Genomic DNA, 12,163 nt, shown 5'->3' with positions numbered 1-12,163 from the left:
TAACTGAAAGCTTTCAAAAAAAGTAATCTCTAGGCCTAGATGGTTTCATTAGTGGATCCTACCAAATATAAAGAACTAACACTCAGTTTACACAATCTGTCCTGAAAATAAATTGTTATGGATGTTTTAAGCCACCAAGCTTTGGTGTGGGTTGTTATATAACAATAGATAACTGAAACACCAGGCCACTTACATTGTCTTCTAATGATCTTATTCTTTCTGTAACCCATGACAGTCCAAACTGGCTCCTTCCTTGAAGATGAGCTAGTATATTAATTATGGAGAATGTGGCTGGTCTATATGCAGTTGTTCAGTTTCTACACTTGGCATATAGTTGACTAGTGCCTTACTTACATTGTTCTGTTATTTCTGTTTCTAAATGTTTCTGCTTCATGTTATGCAATTTAGAAACTCTTCCTAGGACACACTGAAGTAAAGTAAATCTCAATGCATACTCCAGCTGTTGTCATCTCAAATCCCTCTATCTTTCTGCCTTAGATCTCTGCTCTGCTCAGCGTGGCCATGGAGCATCTTTGAATCTTATGGTAACGGACAATGTTAGGTTGGTTTTCATTGTTATAACTGTTATTTACTGCTAACATTTATTTTTTTATTTTATTTTTATTTTATTTTTTATTTTTTGAGACGGAGTTTCACTCTTGATACCCAGGCTGGAGTGCAATGGCGCGATCTCGGCTCACCGCAACCTCCGCCTCCTGGGTTCAGGCAATTCTCCTGCCTCAGCCTCCTGAGTAGCTGGGATTACAGGCACGCGCCACCGTGCCCAGCTAATTTTTTGTATTAGTAGAGACAGGGTTTCACCATGTTGACCAGGATGGTCTCGATCTCTTGACCTCGTGATCCACCCGCCTCGGCCTCCCAAAGTGCTGGGATTACAGGCTTGAGCCACCGCGCCCGGCCACTGCTAACATTTATTGACTAATTACTATGTATCAGGACTATATATGTATTCCTCCACAGTTTTTATGTCTGTGCCTGTTGGCAGTTCTGGGTTGGAGATGTCTGCAGTCTGGTATACATGAGGATCAATAAGGAAACCCAAGAAACTCATTGCTGGGTCATTCCTCAAGTCCCAAGATCCCTAGGCATTTCACTTTCTTCTTTCCACCTTTCAGAGTTTTCCTATACTCAGTTACTATGTTGTGTTATATACTTGGTTATGTTCAGGATTTTATTTTAATTGTAAGGAGAAAAGACCTGAGATGAATGGAACTACTCCATTTTGGCCAGAACTAGAAATCCATAACCATTTATTTAGCTTATGAATCTACAATTTGGTCAGGACTCAGTGAGGAAGGCTTATATCTGCCACTTATGTTGTCAGCTGGGGTGACTCAAATGGAGGCTGGAGGATCCACTTTGAAGATGGCTCACTCCCATGACTGCCAAGTTGGTGCTGGCGGTTGGCTAGGAGCTGATCCAGGGCTGAGAACTGAGGACTTGGTTTTCTGCCAGTCTGGTGGCTGGGTTCTAAGGGCAGGCATCTCGTAATAAAAGAAAAACTGCATTATCTTTTATAATAGCCTTAGAAGACACATAGTATCACCTTGGCCTTAGTCAAAAGTGAGTCCTGATTCAAGGGGAGAGAATGTAGCTACCAGTCTCTCAATGGGATGATTATTGAAAATTCATTTTAAGAAACCAGGTGGCATGGCAGATATTGTTGTGGCCATTTGGAAAGTATTAATATAATCTGCCATACCTGGAATTAAAATAATAAAAGGAGCGGGTAGTCTGTCAGGCCCAGGACAGAGATGATTGTTGGTCCTCCCTCAGATAAGAGGTTCTTAAATGGGGAGAGCTTGGAATTTTTTTTTTCTAATGTGGCAATTAAGAGCATGGGCTTTTGAGTCACTTGTCATGGGTTCAAACATTATCTCCCCCTTCTTGGTTGTGTGTCCTTGGACAAGTTGATTTATCTTCCAAATCCTCATTTATCTTCCAAAGCCTTATTTTCAGCATGATAGTAACAATAAATACTACATAGGGTTTTGTTAGTATTTAATGGGTTAATGAATAGAAAATACTCAGCACAGTACCTGGCCCATACAAAAGTATCAAGCCATGGTGATTATTAAAGCTTTAGATGCACATATCACAAATACATACATCATATGCATTACTAGAATTTTAAATTATATTTATCATATGAATTTATAGAGCTACACACATTATGCTTTAATGCTTTAATGTTCAGACTCGGATAGTGCTGGCAAAGATGTGATGCCTCGAGCAGCCATTCAGTATGGCAGGATCCTGACCCGCCTCACCTGCCACCCCGTCTACATCCTGAAAGGGGGCTATGAGCATTTCTCAGGCATGTACCACTTCTTCCGGACCCAGAAGATCATCTGGATGCCTTAGGAACTGGATGCGTTTCAGCCATACCCCATTGAAATCGTGCTGGGAAAGGTCTTCCTGGGCAATTTCAGTCAAGCCTGTCACCCCAAAATTCAGAAGGACTTGAAAATCAAAGCCCATATCAATGTCTCCATGGAAATGGGGCCCTTTTTTGCAGGCGAAGCTGACAAGCTTCTGCACATCCAGATAGAAGATTCCCCAGAAGCCTAGATTTTTCCCTTCTTACGCCACCTGTGTCACTTCATTGGAATTCATCTTCAGCTTGGCTCTGTCATTCTGATCTTTTCCACCCGAGGTATCAGCCGCAGCTGTGCCACGGCCATAGCCTACCTCATGCATTGTAACGAGCAGACCTTGCAGAGGTCCTGGGTCTATGTCAAGAAGTGCAAAAACAACATGTGTCCAGATCGGGGGCTGGTGACTCAGCTGCTGGAATGGGAGAAGATTATCCTTGGAGATTTCATCACAGACATCACGGATCTACTCTACTGATCTCCACGGCCCAGTGAAGGGTGCTGAAGGGCCTCGCTTGGGGGCTTTTTGTGGGTGGAGGGCCAGAGTGTGTATACCCAGGCTTGTCTGGAAGAAGGCCTTTGCCACCTGAAAGTCTCAAAAAAAAAAAAAAAAAATAGTATCCAGCCTGGGCTCAGCAAGGGTGATGGAGGTCCTTGACCTCCATTTTTTTTTCTTCTGTGATGGGGCCCCCCGGCCTCCCCGACTTCTCACTCTTTTCTTTTTTTAAAGACGGAGTTTCACCATATTGGTCAGGCTGGTCTTGAACTCCCGACCTCAGGTGATCCACCCGCCTTGTCCTCCAAAGTGCTTGGATTACAGGCGTGAGCCACCACGCCCAGCCGACTTCTCACTCTTTCCCAGAACGTTGTGTCCATCCTTCAGTCCCTCCCGACACCCATCAAGTTTCTATGACTTGTCTGCACGAGACACAGCTTCCCCCCTGAATAAGGAAAAGACTCTCGTCCACGCCTGAGTCCCAGGCTCCAGTGCAGAGCGTCAGTGTCTCTGAAGAATATGACTGACAGTGGATTCTGGTCCCAACGTTCGCACAGACCCAGGGCACAATGTCACCTCATCCCTGCCCCTCCCGTGTGAGTTTTGTCCGGCTCCCCCGGCCTCCCCAGTGACACACGTTGTCTTCTTCTGTTTATATTTTCATCCCACACTGGACACCTGAGCCATCCCTGGGTTTTTTTCATTGTTATGTTTGAGACGGAATTTCGTTCTTGTTGCCTAGACTGGAGTGCAGTGGTGCGATCTCTGCTAACTGCAACTTCCGCCTCCCGAGTTCCAGCGATTCTCCTGCCTCAGCCTCCCGAGTAGCTGGGATCACAGGCACCCGCCACCATGCCCGGCTAATTTTTGTATTATTAGTAGAGACAGTTGAATTCAGTTATTTTCAATGAACATTTTGTTTTTCTTCATAAAGTCCTCTGTTAACAAATCCCTCTAGGTATCATTAAATATAACTAATTCAGACAGGAATTTCCAGAACAGAAATTGCTGCCAAGATCTTGGTACACTGAGTTGGGAGAAGAGAGGAGGTAAGCTCCTCTCTTACAAAAAGCTGGCTGCCTTCATTAACCACCTGGACACCCATGAATATCCCACATCTTTCACTACTGCAACACCTACACAGAGTAGATGCTCTTTAAATGTATCAGTGGCTTTAAATTCACATTAATATCAGTCTCTCAGAAAACTCTTGGTTGCAGATTGCTAGCAATTACATATCTAAAAATTTCTCAGTAGGGAAGAGCTGGATAATAATATCACTTAATCAGAAGATACCTGTGATCTAGCTGTGACTGTGTTTGCAGAAGTTCTAGCATCTCATCAAATTCTGGGCCTGCTAGATTAAGAAAATGCCTGAAATTCTGATGCTCTGAATATGAACTTCCTGATCAACCAGTTACTCTGATGCAGGCCCCAGATAAATCTCCAGAGCTCTGTTTCCCTTCGTGCAAAATAACATTCTCCTTCTTCACCTCTCATTTCTCTTGCTGAGTGGAGAAAGTGATATCTTTATGACCCTAAGAGGCAATGCATGATTTAGAATAGCTAAGTAAAGAGAGCCATAAACAATGGTTTGGATGCAGAGCACTCGCCACCTTCTAATTTATTTCCTCTCCATCTGACTTTAGATGGAAAAGTAAAAGTTGCTGTTTATTTGCAGGAACAATATTTTTATGTCTCAGCTTTATCAAGCTAGATTTCAGTCTGTTTAACATAAATTTCTGAGTTAAACCTCAATTCCAACTAAATTTTCTAAGATGGAAGTATAAATTAAATGAAAGTTGGACAGAGTAAATATTTCAGTAAAAGTATCTATGTTGCAGCCTTTGTTGAGGCTTTTGGTCCACTGTGCTCAATGTACTCAGAAGAAGGTGGGTAGGCTCTCTCCCCTGTCACCCAGACTCTAGTAAACCAGGCTGTGTTGACCTGCGAACCTCTTCATATTATGAGATGCTTCCTACGCCAGACCTTCCCTTCTTTCTGCCACTATTTTGTGTGTCTAGCCTACTATCTTGGTTTGGTTGATCTTCCCCCCACCCAAAAGCAGACCCCGAGATAGGGATTTAGAGGAAGATTGTTTGGAACATGCCCAGGAAACATATGCAGGAGAGAGAAGTGAGAAGGAAGGATGCCAGTAAAAGTGGCATTAATGAGAGGGTTACATCTGTGGGCAACTGGGGAGCATTCCTACTCAGGATTCCCCGAGAAATTATGTGGAACACTCCTCAGAATTGAGAAGCAAGAAATGGAGTATTTATCTGCCAACTCCCATCTCTCTTTGGTTGAGGGCTGCTCCCGGTGCTGTTAACTCCCTGACAATTTCAGCCTGTCCTGCAGGTAGGCTGAGAATTATTTTGTAGCCATAGAAAGCCCTTAGGCAGAGTCACAAGTGTTTGGAGTAGAAAGTCACTGTAGGTGTACAGATGACAATAAGGAAACTGTCCACTGAAGCTGGGTGGGTCAAGGGAGTATGAGCGGGGCACCAACAAAGCAGCTGCAACACCTATATTCTGCTTCCTTTATCCCTTTTCACTCCTATCTCACACCCCAACACCAGGCCCACTCTTACCTTGCCTTTCAAGTTTCATTTCAATTAGCTCAGTTCCATTCAGCAACATTCCCTATTGTCTCACACCATCCAAACTCACATGTTTAAATACCTGCTTGACCTTTGTAGGTGTTTACTTTGTGATCCTTGGAATAAATAAAAATGTAGACATGGCTGATAATGAATAAGGCTTTGGGGAACCAGAGTAATTGATGTGACTGTGGGTAGGAATAGCAGAAGTTGGGAGTAGGAAAAGAGATTGGGACTACATCATGAGGCATGGGGAATTTTGTTAAGGAATGTGAGCTGCATTATATATTTCATGATGAAGTATGGATTTTAAGTAGTGTAATCAGATAGGCACTGGAGATAACTTCAGAGAAGTATGATAAGAATAGTAATTTGTGTGTGTGCAAGTGTGTGTTTAAATCACTCTGGGTAATTTTGATGTAGCTCTAGTTTTGAGATCCATTGACACACAGGATGAAAGAAAGGGGAAGACGTTGAAAGCAGACATTAGTGAGGGGATATGATGGTTAGTTTTATGTGTCAACTTGTCTGGACTATAATATCCAGTTATTCAATCAGACACTAATCTAGGCATTGCTGTGAAGGTATTTTGTAGATATGATTAACATTTACAATCAGTTGACTTCAAGTTAAGGAAAATATCTTCCATAATCTGTGTAGGCCTTACCCAACTGACTGAATGGCCTTAAGAGTAGAACTGAGGCTTCCATGAGGAAGAAGAAATTATGCTTGTGGACAGTGGTGCAGCTCCTACCTGGTGGCTCCTAGTCTGCTACCTATCTATAGATTTTGGACTTGCCAGTCCCCATAATCATGTAAGCCAATGTCTTTTTTTTAATTGTATTTGGGCTCTGGGGTACATGTGCATGTCCTGCATCCTGCAGGATTGCTGCATAGGTACATACATACCATGGTGATTTGCTGTCTCCATCCCCCCTCCCCACCGTCACCTACATCAGGCATTTCTCTCAGTGTTATCCCCCCTCATCCTCCCTGCCCCCTGCACTGTCCCTCCGCTCCCCTCCCCCCCACCCCCCCACCCAGCCCTGTGAGTGTTGTTCCCTTCCCTGTGCTCAAGTGTTCTCATTGTTCATCACCTGCCTATAAGTGAAAATGCACGATGTTTGGTCCTGTTCTGTCAGTTTGCTAAGAATGATGGTTTGCAGGTTCATCCATGTCCCCACAAAGGACATGAAGTCCTCGTTTTTTATGGCTGCATAGTATTCCATGGTGTATATGTGCCACATTTTTTTTTGTTCAGCCTATCATCAGTGGGCATTTGGGTTGGTTCCAGGTCTTTGCTATTATAAACAGCACCACAATGAACATAAGAGTGCATGTGTCTTTATGACAGAACGATTTATAATCCTTTGGGTATATACCCAGTAATGGGATTGCTGGGTCAAGTGGAATTTCTATTTCTGATCCTTGAGGAATTGCCACACTGTCTTCCATAATGGTTGCACTAATTTACACTCTCACCAACAGTGTAAAAGTGTTCCTTTTTCTTCACATCCTCTCCAGCTTGTCTTCAGATTTTTTAATGATCGCCATTCTAACTGGCATGAGATGGTATCTCAATATGGTTTTGATTTGCATTTCTCTAATGACCAGTGATGATGAGCATTTTTTCATATGTTTGTTGGCTTCATATATGCCTTCTTTTGAAAAGTGTCTGTTCATATCCTTTGCCCACTTTTGAATGGGTTTGTTTGTTTTTTTCTTGCAAATCTGCTTTAGTTCTTTGTAGATTCTGGATATTAGCCCTTTGTCTGATGGGTAGATTGCAAAAGATTTTTCCCATTCTGTTGGTTGCTGGTGTACTTTAATGATTGTTTCTTTTGCTGTGCAGAAGCTCTTAAGTTTAATTAGGTCCCATTTGTCTATTTTTAGGTCCCATTTGTCTATTTTGTAAGCCAAAGTCTTGAAATAAATCTCTCTTCCTCTCCCCTGATTGTTTCTATTTCTTCTCATAGAATGCAGACTGACATTGGCTATTGACAAAGTTCAGATCAGTGAAAATCTATCTGGGACTGTGGGAACGGAGATATGAATTGTGTTTAAGAGACATTTTTGAGATGGAATCTTGAAATTAGAGGTAAGGCTTAAGGTAAGGGTGAGAAGTAGAAAAGAAAAATAAGGTAAGATTTATAGTCCTGTAGAGTGCATGGATGGTAATGCCATGAGAGGAGATTAAGAACTAAGGAACGATGGCATGTTTGGGATGGCAGAGTCGCCAGTATTTGAGGACGTGGTGAATTTAAGGTGCTTGAGGAACTTTGCTATATGTCCAGCTGACATTTGAAAATTAGTTTGATTCTCAGAGAGCTATCTGGGCTAGAGAGAAGAACGTGATTGTTGAAAGCATGTTCTCTTTTTCCTAAATTATTCCTATTTCCTTTAGGAAATTTTTATTTGGTCATCTTTTTTTTTTCCATGATAACTGTTTTTCTTATATATCTGGCGATCCTTGGAGGTCAGTTCATATGCAGGCAGAAGCTATAGTCAATGCATATGCTGTGTATAACTATGAGGGATGGGATGAAGACCCAGTGACAGGTGTACCTAAGACAATTCTTTAATAAAGTAACCAGAGCTTTTCCATTCTTTAAATTAATAGGCTCTAATCTTGAGCCCTTGAAGATGGCTGCCATATTTTAAGTTTCTGGTTCCTGCCTTCCTTTTCCATAAATTCAATCCCATGTGCTTTTCCTTCTTCTTGGATTTCAAAATTTTGAGTTCAAGTTTTTAAAACATTTCTTTTCTTGTGTTATGATTTAATATTTTTGTATATTAAAAAATTGTATTTTTCTTTCCTTGGTATCTTAGAGGAGAGGTGTGGTGGATATTCTATATTTGCCACTCTAGATTCACATTACACACAACTCCGCCCTGCTCTGTGTCTCAGGAGCTGACCTGTATGGGCTGCATCAGTAGATAGGCCCTCTTGCCCTCCATTCTAGTCGACTTCAGCTGACAGAAGGTATCTACAAGAGATTGGAAGGCAGGAAATGAGAGAGAGGTTAGGCGAGACCAAAATTTGATAAGGGCTTCATTCCTCTACCCATAGCTCCTATCCAGCAATTCTTTCCTACAGCCACGAGTCTCACCACCTTCTGGTATTGGCCCATTCCCCATGCCCACTTCGTGCTGGGGGTGATAGTAGCTTAGTATTCTTGCTGAATCTGTGGTGCTTCACTATTCCTTTTGCTTTCTCTTAATCCTATATATACCTTGTAAGAGTCTTTTAATTGTGCTCTTTTAAATCATACTCTTTAAGAGTTTCCTCTAATTCCTACCAGGATTCAGACCTATACAGGAGTGGAGAGAGATACATGAATTAGAAGCCCAGTGAAAGAGATTATGAGGGCATTTAGAGGTTTTCAATGACGATTATTTAACTTGAAATGACTAATTTTTCCATTTGTTTATTGTTGAGACACAATTTAAAAGTTAAAATTCCAACACTGGAATGAGATTGCTTAGGTCTAAATACTAATTCCACAATTACTAGCTGTGAATCCTTGGAAATCTACCTTACCATTTTGAGCTCCAGTTTTTTCATTTTAAAAATAGAGATCATAATATGTACCTTATTGCTGCTATTGTGAAGATTAACTAAGTTACTATAAGTGAAATGCTCACAACAGCTCAAAAAGGACTTATTAAATGTTAGCTGTTATTATAATAGTTGTTACCACTATTATTATCTTTTCTTCTCATTCTCTTGTCTAACATGTAATAGGCAGCATGACTCAGCACCACACTTAGAGCTAGGAGGACTATTTTCTTTACAACAGGCTGCTGCTTTGGTTTCCTTTGCGAAATTATTTAGCTGAACAGAGAGAAACTGAACACTTTCATCAATTGTAAGAAGTTCCCACATTCATTCCATTTGTTGTGCCCAGCATGCTAGTGCCCATGCCAGGATTCTTGAATTTTCTATCTCCTTTCTTCTTTTCAACCCTCTACAACCAGGCAAAATTCTAAATTATGCTCTCTACCCCAGTAAAGGGAAACACAGTTTCTGTTGCCCAAACTTGAGTGTGTGAGTTTGGTGAGGGACAGTTCTAGCCTCTATACTCTGGTGTCATATGCCTGTTTCATCAAGCCCATTCTCTTCTTGGTGTAATTCGTTTCATGCCTGACTGAGACGGAAAATCTAGGATTTTACAGTTTTCAGATCTGCAGCTAACATTCTGGAGACTCTACAAACAAGACACGATGGAGTGTGAATCAGTTACTACTCAATGATGTTAACAGAATAAGAAGCTGACTTAGTCAAGGTTCTTTTAGTTGTAAATAATAGAAACCCACTCAAACTTGTTTCTGCCAAAAGGAGGAATTTATTATGAGAATACAAGGATAATCACAGAGCTCAAGGGCAGGAAGTAGATCCAAGCTTCTTTGTGAATTGGAACCATGAGTAGAAAGCTATAACAGCAGGTTTAGCTTGTCTGTCTGTCTCACTGCTTGTTTTCTTCCTACGTGCCTTTCTCACTCTTTATCTCCATGCATAGGAGGTAGTAACTGGCCTGCAGTTCACACATTTACTTGTCTCCCTTCCAGCCACAGGAAGAGATTAACCAGCTATTCAGAATCTCCATTGTATATTCCAAGGAGAGAGACTGTGATTGGATCAGTTTGGGGGCAATGTCTATCTTGGATCCAATTAGCTGTGATCTGAGGCTCAAGGTCACATATTGCAATCATGGTTTTCAGACTCCTATCTCTATGGATGAAGGGAGCAGTTCTCAGAAGGAGAAAAATGGTTAATGTTGGGATGGACAAACATCACTAAAGTCTCTCCTTCACTTTCGTTTTCCTCTTTCCTCCATTTTTTCCTATTCCCCCATGGTAGAAACAAATTTTTCTTATATGATTAAAAAAATTAAAAAAACTATTTTCACTCTTCTAATAATTTCTCCATACTACTGAAATAACTGAATGTGACTCACAAATTAGATCTTAAATTACAAACCACCAGGATCTTGGAATTTTCTGGAACTGGAGACTGTAGACATTAAGGGTTTCTGGCAATTTAAAGCCAAGTTTTATGCTCATTAGTTTGGGTATTTAGTGGGTATTACAAATATCATTGCGCTTTGTGGGAACTATCTTCTTGGATTTTACTTTCTCTTCTAGAAACTAGCTTGATGGAATGTTTGTCATGTTTTTGATGTCCTGTGGTCTGAAGCGAGAGGCCAGGCTCCCAGTTTGGGTTGCAGTTACTTCCTTGCTTCAGGATATTGTAATGTCACAGTAGGTAGTCAGGCAAACATAAGTAGGGCAGCAGAGCACCCCCCTCTTACCAGGAATGTCAGGCAACCACCATGTGATGATCAGGTAGTCGTTAAGCTGTCACGCTAAAATAATAATTGGTTGCAGCCAGGGCCAGGGAAAGGCAGTCTCCCAATAAACAGAAACACCTGAAACTGGTGATAAGCAGCTTCCCAATGAGATCTCAGGAGTTGGGTGAGTGGGCTGAAGCATGTGCATTAAGAGTCAAAACGGGAGCATTTAACTGGTATCTGACCTTCTAGGGATGCTCTACTGGTTCCTATGGAAGGGAAGAATGCCTCAAGTGAGCATGCATACAACTTCAGTAAACACACCGTGCATGCTCACTTCCCAAGTGCTAGCAGGCCACAGCGCATGTAGACAGCCTATCCCAAGGGAAGAATCATGGGAGAAGGGACGCAAGATGCCAAGAAGCATGCCAACATATAAAACCCCAAGTCAAAAGGTCAAACCATGCACTTGATCTCCCAAGTTGCCTGTTGGCCCTCTTCCAAGCCTACTTTCTTCCTTTCATTCCTGCTCTAAAGCTTTTTGATAAACTTTCACTCCTGCTTTAAAACTTGCCTCAGTCTCTCCTTCTGTCTTATTTCCCTCAGTTGAATTCTTTCTTTTGAGGAGGCAAGAATAGAGGTTGCTGCAGACCCATATGGATTCACTGCGGGTAACAGTAAACCCATTAATGGCTTGACTGTAGTTTATTCTTATGAGTTGGTATCTGAGTACAGAATAGGATGAGGATTTCTAAGCAGTGAGAATAGTGGTGGCAGTAGCAGAGAAGAAAGAATGACTGTGTGATACATTGAATACTCAGCAGTATCTTATAGAATATTGCAAGATACCCATCTCTTTATGTGTGCGAAGGCAGGTAATGATCATTGGGAAAAATTCTTCGTGATTTTGGGATTTGTATGTTGGTGAGGACCTTAAGAGAGTACTTGGAATAGTCTCAAGATAAATGACACAAGTTTCTAGCTATGATCTTCCCTTCTTTCCAGGTTGACCTGTTTTCACTTTGTGTATTTGAAGAACATCATGCATTTGTCATTTTGCTCAGTGTCAATCCCAAAGCATCAGTGTAGTCATGGCAGGGTAATTCCTTTCAGCAGACTGAAAAAGGAAGACCTAAAGTATGGGGAAGATGAAACTCTGTTGCTTTACAATAGTCAAGCTGGGACATCAGGGGCAATCTGATTAAATATCTTGGACAGAGAGACAAAGAAATTGCTGAGAGCTCTCTGTGGGGCACTTTTCAGTTTAGAAGTTTCTTATTCACAAGACTCATCTTCTAGCAAATAGCACAGATAGCAATTAGATACTATGCATTCAATGGATATTTTATCTTCTGCCTTTTCTTATTTGTTTTAACTGTTG

At 41.5% G+C, this 12,163-nt stretch overlaps 1 pseudogene; it reads left to right on the top strand.

Moving 5' to 3' along the window:
• Positions 1 to 1,386: 1,386 nt before the first annotated feature.
• LOC105714273 (serine/threonine/tyrosine-interacting-like protein 1) lies at positions 1,387 to 2,988 on the top strand (annotated as a pseudogene).
• Positions 2,989 to 12,163: the final 9,175 nt, after the last annotated feature.

The sequence above is a fragment of the Aotus nancymaae genome, unplaced genomic scaffold (genome assembly GCF_030222135.1).
Source record: "Aotus nancymaae isolate 86718 unplaced genomic scaffold, 86718_ANA_hifiasm-v0.15.2.pri h1tg000058l, whole genome shotgun sequence".
Taxonomy (NCBI): Eukaryota; Metazoa; Chordata; class Mammalia; order Primates; family Aotidae; genus Aotus; species Aotus nancymaae.
Note: the sequence above shows the minus strand (reverse complement) of the source record. Positions and strands in the feature narration are given on the sequence as shown.